This window comes from Tursiops truncatus, chromosome X (assembly GCF_011762595.2).
Source record: "Tursiops truncatus isolate mTurTru1 chromosome X, mTurTru1.mat.Y, whole genome shotgun sequence".
Lineage (NCBI taxonomy): Eukaryota > Metazoa > Chordata > Mammalia > Artiodactyla > Delphinidae > Tursiops > Tursiops truncatus.
In genome coordinates, this window is record NC_047055.1 from 107,420,493 (window position 1) to 107,434,894 (window position 14,402).

The 14,402-nt window shown below is 40.3% G+C and overlaps 1 pseudogene; it reads left to right on the forward strand.

Annotated features, from left to right (window-relative positions):
- Window positions 1-12,072, forward strand: part of LOC101323182 (large ribosomal subunit protein eL31-like) — a 141,197-nt pseudogene extending 129,125 nt beyond the window's left edge.
- Window positions 12,073-14,402: the final 2,330 nt, after the last annotated feature.

Sequence of the window (14,402 nt, forward strand, 5' to 3'; positions counted from 1 at the left end):
ATTAATAACTGAGGCAAGAACCACACCCAGGACCTTCACTGCTATAGTGTGCTTTACGTTGCTGAGAAAACATTCAGAACAATGAGAGGTGTTTTAGAGAACTGATCAGTCACCAGGCTTTGATTTCTGACCTTGCAGGGGTCCCAGGCTCCTTGAACACCTATGCCATTGGGACACTCGCAGTGGGTATGTTTTTTCCTGACAGACAAAAATCCCACTTTCATGTGGGCCTGCCAGTGAACTCACCTGAAGTGCTTAATCCTCTCAGCTCCCAGCTACGTCCCTTTAATAAGCCCTAAAATGATTAAAATAAATCCTCTTTGCCACTCCCATCAGCAACAAAATTATTAACAACTGAATATGATTTCCATATGTTCCCGGTTTGCCTGGAGACAGAATTCAGGCATCTATTAAAATTACTGCTGGCCATCAAGCAGAAAAACAAACATGCTTTCTATAACTCCTTCTTAATAGCACTGGACCAATTTACTAAGCACCATGACCTGCAAACAACTACACAGTTCTCCCAAGTGACAGCATGCTGGCACTATTCATTCTGCTTTAAAAATAAACAAACAAAAAATAAAAAGCATCTTCCTCATTACAACCTTGATGTTTTCTACATTGGTAGATTCTAATATTTTGTTTGTAAATGACCCCTCATACCCGTGGAAACTGTGTGAGGCTTGTGGTATTTCTATAAATAAATATTCTTGATAGCAAGGAAATAACATACCAAAACCATATAATCATTCCTATATACATATTATCTTGAAAATACATTTTTGCTTCAACGGAGATTTTTGTCAGAAAATCCAATTGGGTGATGTGATTGGCTGCATCCTAATACACTGAGGGTCACAGGGAGAAGCTTTCACTTCTCCCCTGGCTTCTGGGTTCCAGGTTGCCCCTGACAGAGGTCACAGCCTGCCCTCTTCTCCCACGCTTCTCACTCCTGTGCTTTTTTTCCTTATCATCATCCTTCCCTGCTTCTCTTCATTTCTGAGTCCTCATTAACTTCACTGTCTTCATCAGATGACTCAGAGTGATAACAGAGGGATGACTGGTAAATGAATTGCATTAGCAATCAGTTTACTGGAGGCTGACCCTGCCCCCTTATAGGTGTGAATTAGGGAATTATAGAGTCAAGGTAATGGAGGTTGGGGGGATAGGGAGAGCGAGAAGGAGAGAAAAGGGAGGGAGGGAGGGAGGGGGAGGGAATGTGACATCTCAGATATTTGTAGCAATGCACTTAGAAGAGATGGTATATGATAACTGTGTTATGTTATGCCATTCTCACCGTGATAATAGATCTTAGGAAAATAGAAAATATATGTATATAAATATATATACACACATATGTACAAACACAGACACAGACACACACATATATATAAAATGCTTTAGATGAAAGCCTGGAAGAGTTTTAGGAAGAGAATCTGGAGTTTCTCCTTGATTCTTCTACTCATAATTTTTTTCCGCAAATAATTCCACTTCAGTTGGTACAGGGTGGAGGGTGGAGAGTGGGAAAAAAAAAATATCTGGGGAGAGGGGGAAGATGGAAAAAGAATAAAAGGCGGAGATCACCTTCCTCCCCACAGATACACTAGAAATACATCTACACGTGGAACAACTGCTACAGAACACCTACTGAACGCTGGCAGAAGACCTCAGACCTCCCAAAAGGCAAGAAACTCCCCACGTACCTCGGTAGGGCAAAAGAAAAAAGAATAAACAGAGACAAAAGAATAGGGACGGGACCTGCACCAGTGGGAGGGAGCTGTGGAGGAGGAAAGCTTTCCACACACTAGGAGCCCCTTCGCGGGCGGAGACTGCGGGTGGCGGAGGGGGAAAGCTTCGGAGAGCACAGCAACAGGGGTGCGGAAGGCAAAGCGGAGAGATTCCCACACAGAGGATCGGTGCCGACCGGCACTCACCAGCCTGAGAAGCTTGTCTGCTCAGCCGCCGGGGTGGGGGTGGGGCTGGGAGCTGAGGCTCGGGCTTAGGTCAGAGCGCAGGGAGAGGACTGGGGTTGGCGGCGTGAACAAGCCTGCAGGGGGTTACTGCACCACGGCTAGCCGGGAGCGAGTCCGGGGAAAAGTCTGGACCTGCAGAAGAGGCAAGAAACTTTTTCTTCCCTCTTTGTTTCCTGGTGCGCAAGTAGAGGGGACTAAGAGTGCTGCTTAAAGGAGCTCCAGAGATGGGCGCGAGCCGCGGCTAGCAGCGCGGACCCCAGAGACGGGCAAGAGACGCTAAGGCTACTGCTGCCACCACCAAGAAGCCTGTGTGCGAGCACAGGTCACTCTCCACACCTCCCCTCCCGGGAGCCTGTGCAGACCGCCACTGCCAGGGTCCTGGGATCCAGGGACAACTTCCCGGGAGAACGCACAGCACGCCTCAGGCTGGTGCAACGGCCCGCCGGCCTCTGCCGCTGCAGGCCCGCCCCGCATCTGCACCCCTCCCTCCCCCCAGCCTTTGTGAGCCAGAGCCCCCGAGTCAGCTGCTCCTTTAACCCCGTCCTCTCTGAGCAAAGAAGAGACGCCCTCTGGTGACCTACACGCAGAGGCGGGGCCAAATACAAAGCTGAGCCCCTGGAGCTGTGCAAACAAAAAAGAGAAAAGGAAATCTCTTCCAGCAGCCTCAGAAACAGTGGATTAAAGCTCCACAATCAACTTGATGTACCTGCATCTGTGGAATACACGAATAGACAACGAATCATCCCAAATTGAGGAGGTGGACTTTGAGAGCAAGATTTATTGTTTTTTCCCCTTTTCCTCTTTTTGTGAGTGTGTGTGTGTTTGCTTCTGTGTGAGATTTTGTCTGTATACCTTTGCTTTCACCATTTGTCCTAGGGTTCTATCCGTCCATTTTTTTTTGGTTGTTTGTTTTTTTCTGGTTTTTTTACTTAAAAAAATTCTTTTTCTTAATTATTTTTTATTATAATAACTTTATTTTATCTTACTTTATTTTATCTTCTTTCTTTCATTCTTTCTACCTTTTCTCCCTTTTATTCACAGCTGTGTGGATAAAGGCTCTTGCTGCTGCAGCCAGGAGGCAGGGCTGTGCCTCTGAGGTGGGAGAGCCAACTTCAGGACACTGGTCCACAAGAGACCTCCCAGCTCCACATAATATCAAACGGCAAAAATCTCCCAGAGATCTCCATCTCAACACCAGCACCCAGCTTCACTCAATGACCAGCAAGCAACAGTGCTGGACACCCCATGCCAAACAACTAGCAAGACAGGAACACAACCCCACCCATTAGCAGAGAGGCTGCCTAAAATCATAATAAGTCCACAACACCCCAAAACACACCACCAGACGTGGACCTGCCCACCAGAAAGACAAGATCCAGCCTCATCCACCAGAACACAGGCACTAGTCCCCTCCACCAGGAAGTCTACACAACCCACTGAACCAACTTTAGCCACTGGGGACAGACACCAAAAACAACGGGAACTACAAACCTGCAGCCAGCAAAAAGGAGACCCCAAACACAGTAAGATAAGCAAAATGAGAAGACAGAAAAGCACACAGCAGTTGAAGGAGCAAGATAAAAACCCACCAGACCTAACAAATGAAGAGGAAATAGGCAATCGACCTGAAAAAGAATTCAGAATAATGATAGTAAACATGATCCAAAATCTTGGAAATAGAGAAAATGCAAGAAACATTTAACAAGGACCTAGAAGAACTAAAGGTGAAACATGCAATGATGAACAACACAATAAATGAAATTAAAAATACTCTAGATGGGATCAATAGCAGAATAGCTGAGGCAGAAGAATGGATAAGTGACCTGGAAGATAAAATAGTGGAAATAACTACTGCAGAGCAGAATAAAGAAAAAAGAATGAAAAGAACTGAGGACAGTCTCAGAGACCTCTGGGGTAACATTAAACGCACCAACATTCGAATTACAGGGGTTCCAGAAGAAGAAGAGAAAAAGAAAGGGACTGAGAAAGTATTTGAAGAGATTATAGTTGAAAACTCCCCTAACATGGGAAAGGAAATAGTTAATCAAGTCCAGGAAGCACAGAGAGTCCCATACAGGATAAATCCAAGGAGAAATACGCCAAGACACATACTAATCAAACTGTCAAAAATTAAATACAAAGAAAACATATTAAAAGCAGCAAGAGAAAAACAACAAATAACACCAAGGGAATCCCCATAAAGTTAACAGCTGATCTTTCAGCAGAAACTCTGCAAGCCAGAAGGGACCGGCAGGATATTTTTAAAGATATGAAGGAGAAAAACCTACAACCAAGATTACGCTACCCAGCAAGGATCTCATTCAGATTTGATGGAGAAATGAAAACCTTTACAGACAAGCAAAAGCTGAGAGAGTTCAGCACCACCAAACCAGCTTTACAACAAATGCTAAAGGAACTTCTCTAGGCAAGAAACACAGGAGAAGGAAAAGACCTACAATAACAAACCCAAAACAATTAAGAAAATGGGAATAGGAACATACATATTGATAATTACCTTAAATGTAAATGGATTAGGGCTTCCCTGGTGGTGCAGTGGTTGAGGGTCCGCCGGCCGATGCGCGGGACGCAGGTTCATGCCCCAGTCTGCGAGGATCCCGCATGCCGCGGAGCGGCTGGGCCCGTGAGCCATGGTCGCTGAGCCTGTGCGTCCAGGGCCTGTGCTCCGCAGCGCGAGGGGCTGTGGCAGTGAGGGGCCCACGTACTGCAAAAAAAACAAAACAAAAAAATGTTAATGGATTAAATGCTCCCACCAAAAGACACAGACTGGCTGAATGGATACAAAAACAAGACCCATATATATGCTGTCTACAAGAGACCCACTTCAGACCTAGAGACACATACAGACTGAAAGTAAGGGGATGAAAAAAGATATTCCATGCAAATGGAAACCAAAAGAAAGCTGGAGTAGCAATTCTCATATCAGACAAAATAGACTTTAAAATAAAGACTATTAGAACAGACAAAGAAGGACACTACATAATGATCAAGGGATCGATCCAAGAAGATATAACAACTGTAAATATTTATGCACCCAACACAGGAGCACCTCAATACATAAGGCAAATACTAACAGCCATAAAAAGGGAAATCGACACTAATACATTCATAGTAGGGGACTTTAACACCCCACTTTCACCAAAGGACAGATCATCCAAAATGAAAATAAAGAAACACAAGCTTTAAATGATACATTGAACAAGATGGACTTAATTGATATTTATAGGACATTCCATCCAAAAACAACAGAATACACATTTTTCTCAAGTGCTCATGGAACATTCTCCAGGATAGATCATATCTTGGGTCACAAATCAAGCCTTGGTAAATTTAAGAAAATTGAAATTGTATCAAGTATGTATTCCAACCACAACGCTATGAGACTAGATATCAATTTCAGGAAAAGATCTATAAAAAATACAAACACATGGAGGCTAAACAATACACTACTTACTAACGGAGTGATCGCTGAAGAAATCAAAGAGGAAATTAAAAAATACCTAGAAAGAAATGGCAATGGAGACACGACGACCCAAAACCTATGGGATGCAGCAAAAGCAGTTCTAAGAGGGAAGTTTATAGCAATACGATCCTACCTTAAGAAACAGCAAACATCTCGAATATACAACCTAACCTTGCACCTAAAGCAATTAGAGAAAGAAGAACAAAAAAAACCCAAAGTTAGCAGAAGGAAAGAAATCATAAAGATCAGATCAGAAAGAAATGAAAAAGAAATGAAGCAAATGATAGCAAAGATTAATAAAACTAAAAACTGGTTCTTTGAGAAGATAAACAAAATTGATAAACCATTAGCCAGACTCATCAAGAAAAAAAGGGAGAAGACTCAAATCAATAGAATTAGAAATGAAAAAGGAGAAGTAACAACTGACACTGCAGAGATACAAAGGATCATGAGAGATTACTACAAGCAACTCTATGCCAATAAAATGGACAACCTGGAAGAAATGGACAAATTCTTAGAAAGGCACAGCCTGCCAAGACTGAATCAGGAAGAAATATGAACAGACCAATCACAAGCACTGAAATTGAAACTGTGATTAAAAATCTTCCCACAAACAAAAGCCCAGGACCAGATGGCTTCACAGGTGAATTCTTTCAAACATTTAGAGAAGAGCTAACACCTATCCTTCTCAAACTCTTCCAAAATATAGCAGAGGGAAGAACACTCCCAAACTCATTCTATGAGGCCACCATCACCCTGATAACAAAACCACACAAGGATGTCACAAAGAATCAAAACTACAGGCCAACATCACTGATGAACATAGATGCAAAAATTCTCAACACAATACTAGCAAGCAGAATCCAACAGCACATTAAAAGGATCATACAACATGATCAAGTGGGGTTTATTCCAGGAATGCAAGGATTCTTCAGTATGTGCAAATCAATCAACGTGATACACCATATTAACAAATAGAAGGAGAAAAACCATATGGTCATCTCAATAGATGCAGAGAAAGCATTTGACAAAATTCAACACCCATATATGATAAAAACCCTGCAGAAAGTAGGCACAGAGGGAACTTTCCTCAACATAATAAAGGCCATATATGACAAACCCACAGCCAACATCATCTTCAATGGTGAAAAACTGAAAGCATTTCCACTAAGATCAGGAACAAGACAAAGTTGCCCACTCTCACCACTCTTATTCAACATAGTTTTGGAAGCTTTAGCCACAGCAATCAGAGAAGAAAAGGAAATAAAAGGAATCCAAATCGGAAAACAAGAAGTAAAGCTGTCACTGTTTCCAGATGACATGATACTATACAGAGAGAATCCTAAAGATGCTACCAGAAAACTACTAGAGCTAATCAATAGATTTGGTAAAGTAGCAGAATAAAAAATTAATGCACAGAAATCTCTGACATTCCTATACACTAATGATGAAAAATACGAAAGGGAAATCAAGAAAACACTCCCATTTACCAATGCAACAAAAAGAAAAAAATATCTAGGAATAAACCTATGTAAGGAGACAAAAGACCTGTATGCAGAAAATTATAAGACACTGATGAAAGAAATAAAAGATGATACAAATAGATGGAGAGATATACCATGTTCTTGGACTGGAAGAATCAACATTGTGAAAATGACTCTACTACCTAAAGCAATCTACAGATTCAATACAATCCCTATCAAACTACCACTGGCATTTTTCACAGAACTAGAACAAAAAATTTCACCATTTGTATGGAAACAAAAAGACCCCGAATAGCCAAAGCAATCTTGGGAACGAAAAATGGAGCTGGAGGAAACAGGCTCCCTGACTTCAGACTATACTACAAAGCTACAGTAATCAAGACAGTATGGTACTGGCACAAAAACAGAAATATAGATCAATGGAACAGGATCGAAAGCCCAGAGATAAACCCACGCACATATGGTCACATTATCTTTGATAAAGGAGGCAGGAATGTACAGTGGAGAAAGGATAGCCTCTTCAATAAGTGGTGCTGGGAAAACTGGACAGGTACATGTAGAAGTATGAGATTAGATCACTGCCTAACACCACACACAAAAATAAGCTCAAAATGGATTAAAGACCTAAGTGTAAGGCCAGAAACTATCAAACTCTTAGAGGAAAACATAGGTGGAACACTCTATGACACAGATCACAGCAAGATCCTTTTTGACCCACCTCCTAGAGAAATGGAAATAAAAACAAAAATAAACAAATGGGACCTAATGAAACTTCAAAGCTTTTGCACAGCAAAGGAAACCATAAACAAGACCAAAAGACAACCCTCAGAATGGGGGAACATATTTGCAAATGAAGCAACTGACAAAGGATTAATCTCCAAAATTTACAAGCAGCTCATGCAGCTCAATAACAAAAAATCAAACAACCCAATCCAAAAATGGGCAGAAGACCTAAATAGACATTTCTCCAAAGAAGATATACAGATTGCCAACAAACACATGAAAGAATGCTCAACATCATTAATCATTAGAGAAATGCAAATCAAAACTACAATGAGATATCATCTCACAGCGGTCAGAGTGGCCATCAACAAAAAATCTAGAAACAATAAATGCTGGAGAAGATGTGGAGAAAAGGATACACTCTTGCACTGCTGGTGGGAATGTGAATTGGTACAGCCACTATGGAGAACAGTATGGAGGTTCCTTAAAAAACTACAAATAGGGCTTCCCTGGTGGCGCAGTGGTTGAGAATCTGCCTGCCAATGCAGGGGACACGGGTTCGGGCCCTGGTCTGGGAGGATCCCACATGCCGCGGAGCAACTGGGCCCGTGAGCCAAAACTACTGAGCCTGCGCATCTGGAGCCTGTGCTCCGCAACAGGAGAGGCCGCAATAGTGAGAGGCCCGCGCACCGCAATGAAGAGTGGCCCCCGCTTGCCACAAGTGGAGAAACCCCTCACACAGAAACGAAGACCCAACACAGCCATAAATAAGTATTAATTAATTAAAAAAAATAATAACTACAAATAGAACTACCATATGACCCAGCAATCCCACTACTGGGCATATACCCTGAGAAAACCGTAATTCAAAAAGAGTCATGTACCAAAATATTCATTGCAGCTCTATTTACAATAGCCAGGAGATGGAAACAACCTAAGTGTTCATCATAGGATGAATGGATAAAGAAGATGTGGCACATATATACAATGGAATATTACTCAGCCATAAAAAGAAACGAAATTGAGTTATTTATAGTGAGGTGGATGGATCTAGAATCTGTCATACAGAGTGAAGTAAGTCAGAAAGAGAAAGATAAATACCGTATGCTAACACATATATATGGAATCTAAGAAAGAAAAATGTCATGAAGAACCTAGGGGTAAGACGGAAATAAAGACACAGGCCTACTAGAGAATGGGCTTGAGGATATGTGGAGGGGGAAGGGTAAGCTGTGACAAAGTGAGAGAGTGGCATGGACATATATACACTACCGAACGTAAGGTAGATAGCTAGTGGGAAGCAGCTGCATAGCACAGGGAGATCAGCTCGGTGCTTTGTGACCACCTGGATGGGTGGGATAGGGAGGGTGGGAGGGAAGGAGACGCAAGAGGGAGGAGATATGGGAACATATGTATAACTGATTCACTTTGTTATAAAGCAGAAACTAACACACCATTGTAAAGCAATTATACTCCAATAAAGATGTAAAAAAAATAAATTAAAAAAAAACATATCTGGCCTTTTTTTAACGTGGGTGTAGTTTTGAAATTCAGGCTGTCTGTCCAATAGGATTGGATTACCTACCAAATGTGTTGGAGTATCTAAAACACTTCTTTAAATCCCTGAGGCACTTCTGGCTTGCCAACCATATGTTGAACCACAAATATTTACATCAATGTGATTCAGAAAAAAATTGACTTGAAACAGAGATTTTTCCCTACAGATAAAGTGGACTAAAGATTCTTGCACCAGGTTGGTGAATGGTGTGTGTTATGGACTGATCTGTGTCCTCCCGAAATTCATATGCTGAAGTCTTAACCCCCAGTTAGGACCTCAGAATGTGACAGGATTTGGAGGCAGAGCCTTGAAAGAGGTGATTAAGGTAAAATGATATGGCTAATATGATTGGTGTCCTTATAAGAAGAAATTAGGACACAGACAAGCACTGAGGAACACCAGGTGAAGACTCAGTGAGAAGACAGCCATCTACAGACCAAGGAGAGAGGCCTCAGCAGAAATGAACCCTACCAGTATCTTGATCTGCAACTTCTAGCCTCCAGAACTGTGGGAAAACCCATTTCTGTTGTTTAAGCCACCCAGACTGTGATACTTTGATATGGCAGCCTGAACCGACTAGCACAGTGTGCCATGCAAGTCCGAATCTTCATCCAAGTTCCCAAAGATCAAAAGTCAGAGACTGGAATTGTTTAACCATGGATATGGTAAGGATATGAAGGGAACTCTGAAATTATGATAGGTAAATGGGGCAAAAGGGTAAATTAAGGCAAAAATACCATGTTTTACTATTCCTTACCAACTTTCAAAATGGGCTGTGACTTACAGGTTGGGGCCAACAATATTACGAACATTAGAGACCTAGAAAGACAGAAAGGATAGCCTTTTTGTAATTTTCATGTATTTTTCTACAACACAGAACATGAATTCTGGGATTCCTTTGAGATTTGGGGGACAGGAAGGATAGACAAAACATGGAGATGTCCATAGGCAAATAAAACTGCCTGGTCTTATGCCATGGCCTTCCTGTTTCATATTGAATAGATGCCTTCATAAAGAGCAAATGTAGCGGGAATTCCCTGGCGGTCCAGTGGTTAGGACTCCAGGCTTTCAGTGCTGAGGGCCCGAGTTCAATCCCTGGTTGGGGAACTAAGATCCCACAAGTCGTGTGGCCAAAAATAAGTAAATAAATAAACATAAAGGTATTTAAATAAAATTTTAAATAAAGAGCAAATGTAGTGCTTAATAAGCCACTGAAAACTGAGAGGAAGTAACAAAACTCTCATCAAAATATCTGCCTTTCAGTCAAAGAAAGCATAATGCATTATCTCCCAAATTATATGAGGATGTTTCAAAGTTCAGTTAGAAGTTGTGCATTTGGATACAGGAATCTTATTATACTTAAGAATCAGCTTTACCCATTACAACCTCTGTCGTTTTGTACTACTTATATTAACACATTTTACTGAATTAGCTGTACTTTTGACTTGACAGTGTGTTTCACTACAGAAGTCAAAGGCCCATGTGTATGTGTGTATGTGTGATTGCACCTGTTGAAGTGAAAAAGACACCCACAGGAGTTTAGACATTGTGAAAAATAAAAATGATGTATTTGGAGGAATGTATAACTGTCTCTAAACGAAATTTTAGAAATTTTCAACAGGGAACAAAGACAAAATAGCTATCCTAAACACTCAGTGTTTTCTTGAAGTTTTCTTTTTCTTTTCACTTTTTTTCTCCAGGCAGCTTATCTCTATTTTAAGCTCTTGGCCTCCATTGATCTTTACACATTCTTAACCTTCTGTAACCACACTTTATTCTCTAGAGGGAGATTTGTCTACAGGCCTCATTTCTATGATTCTGCTGTTATTAGCCTAATAAGTATTCTCTTTCACACTCACTGCAAAGTGGTTTTCTAACAGCACAAAAAAAAAATGAATAAATAAAAAACGTGACTTCATTTGCTGCACACAAGATTTGTACTTAAAAATAAGAAGCAGTTTTTCTTTTCTATGCTAGTAAGAAATTTGCAGATCCATCAGGTCAAAATAACCAGCACATGCAAAATGCCTGTTACTTACCACCATTATTTTTAAGAGACATTTGAATAGTTGGAAGAATTGTCAGTCTGTACATTTTCCTTTGATTAAAGAGGAGACAGCCTGCCATGACACCAGAAACTGTTAATATTACAACACTAGGCAGCTCAGAAACATACAACTCCTTCTGCTTTCCAACTTGTATTTATTTGAAAAAGGTCTAGGCCGTGTAGTTGATGCCAAATTCTTTAAGAAGGTGTTGTATGCTTAAAGTCTACCTTTCATTAGAATCTTAGATTAAGATCTTAGCAATTATAACATTCCTTTTTCGCTAGGAAATGTTTCTTATGTGACTTCTACAAATACATTACTTAGGTTTTTACTGGTATCTAATATATGCATATGTGCTCACCACTGTTGTAGGACATGCAGGAAATATGAAAAACACCTAAGCACTTCCAACCTGGGCCCAGCAAAACAGCTCTTGCAAAGAAGAGGGCCGAGAAGCAGAAGGACCATCCTGCCATCAACGAGGTAGCTACCACAGAATACACTATCAACATTCACAAGTGCATCCTGGGAGTGGGCTTCAAGAAGCTTGCCCCTTGGGCACTCAAAAGGATCCAGAAATTTGCCATGAAGGAGGTGGGAACTTCAGATGTACACAATGACACCAGGCTTAGTAAAGCTATCTGGGCCAAAGGAATAAGCAATGTCCCACACTGTATCCATGTGCAATTGTCCAGGAGACTTAATGAGGATGAAGATTCACCAAATAAACTCTATATGTTGGTTAGATATGTACCTGTCACTACTCTCAAAAATCTACAGACAAAATGTAGATGAGAACTAACCGCTAGCTGTCAAATAACATTATAAAACCTCAAAAAAACATACACACACATAAGATATGGTTTCCATATTAAGTTGCTTAAAATTTAACTTAAGAGAAGATTAAGAAACATCAACAACCCAAGACTAAATTCAACTAAATCCTAAGGATGAGTTCTGAAGAGAGAAACTTGAGTGAGAATGGAAATAAACAATGAAAAGCTCAGAAAGGAGGTTAATGTAATCTTTGAATCAACTGACCAATTGCTTTCTCTCAGAGAACATTATAATTGACATTTTGTAAATTCATCAACTGTCATTCTCATCCATAATTCCATTATTTACACTTCACTGGAAATAGCTGGAAAAAATTAATTTATTGAGCACATACTATGAGCCAAGAATTATGTACACTCTTTTACACAGATTTTCCCATTTAATCCTCAAAATAACTCTACAATTTATGTTATACTGCCATCTCATAAATTAAAAAAAAATTTTAAACTGGTAGTTAAACCAGTTTAGGTCCCCACTAAAAGGAACCAGGGTTCTTGGAAGAAATGGTTGATCCGGACTTGCGGAAGGTAAAGTATAAAGTGTACCTAGAATATTTTGTGGGGCAAGAAAGTAAGGAAGCAAGACAACAGAAACAAGAAGAACTACAATCCTGCAGCCTATGGAACGAAAACCACATTCACAGAAAGACAGACAAAATGAAAAGGCAGGGGACGGTGTACTACATCAAGGAACAAGATAAAACACCACAAAAACAACTAAATGAAGTGGAGATAGGCAACCTTCCAGAAAAAGAATTCAGAATAATGATATGAAGATGATTCCGGACCTTGGAAAAAGAATGGAGGCAAAGATCGAGAAGACAAAAGAAATGTTTAACAAAGACCTAGAAGAATTAAAGAACAAACAAACAGAGATGAAGAATACAATAACCGAAATGAAAAATAAACTACAAGGAATCAATAGCAGAAAAACTGCTGCAGAAGAACGGATAAGTGACCTGGAAGACAGAATGGTGGAATTCACTGCCATGGAACAGAATAAAGAAAAAAGAATGAGAATGAAAAGAAATGAAGACAGTCTAAGAGACCTTTGGGACAACATTAAACACAACAACATTCGCATTATAGGGGTCCCAGAAGGAGAAGAGAGGGAGAAAGGACCCAAGAAAATATTTGAAGAGACTATAGTCGAAAACTTCCCTAACACGGTAAACGAAATACCCACCCAAGTCCAGGAAGCACAGAAAGTCCCAGGCAGGATAAACCCAAGGAGAAACACGCCGAGACACGTAGTAATCAAATGGATAAAAATTAAAGACAAAGAAAAATTACTGAAAGCAACAAGGGAAAAATGACAAATAATATACAAGGGAACTCTCATAAGGTTAACAGCTGATTTCTCAACAGAAACTCTACAAGCCAGAAGGGAGTGGCACGATATATTTAAAGTGATGAAAGGGAAGAACCTACCACCAAGATTACTCTACCCAGCAAGGATCTCATTCAGATTCAATGGAGAAATCAAAAGCTTTACAGACAAGCAAAAGCTAAGAGAATTCAGCACCACCAAACCAGCTCTACAACAAACGCTAAAGGAACTTCTCTAAGTGGGAAACACAAAAGAAGAAAAGGACCTACAAAAACAAACCCATAACAATTAATAAAACGGTAATACGAACATACATATTTATAATCACCTTAAATGTGAATGGATTAAATGCTACAACCAAAAGACACAGGCTTGCTGAATGGATAGAGAAACAAGACACATATATATGCTATCTACAAGAGACCCACTGCAGACCTAGGGACACGTACAGGCTGAAAGTGAGGGGATGGAAAAAGATATTCCATGCAAATGGAAATCAAAAGAAAGCTGGAGTAGCAATACTTGTGTTAGATAAAATAGACTTTAAATAAAGAGTGTTAGAAGAGACAAAGAAGGACACTACATAATGATCAAGGGATCAATCCAAGAAGATATAACAATTATAAACATATATGCACCCAACACAGGAGCACCTCAATACATAAGGCAAATGCTAACAGCTATAAAAGAGGAAATCAACAGTAACAAAATAATAGTGGGGGACTTTATCACCTCACTTACACCAATGGACAGCTCATCCAGACAGAAAATTAATAAGGAAATACAAGTTTTAAATGACACAATAGACCAGAGATTTAATTGATATGTATAGGACATTCCAACCGAAAACAGCAGATTACATTTTTTTCGCAAGTGCACACAGAACATCCTCCAGGACAGATCACATCTTGGGTCACAAATCAAGCCTTCGTAAATTTAAGAAAACTGAAACCATATCAAGCATCT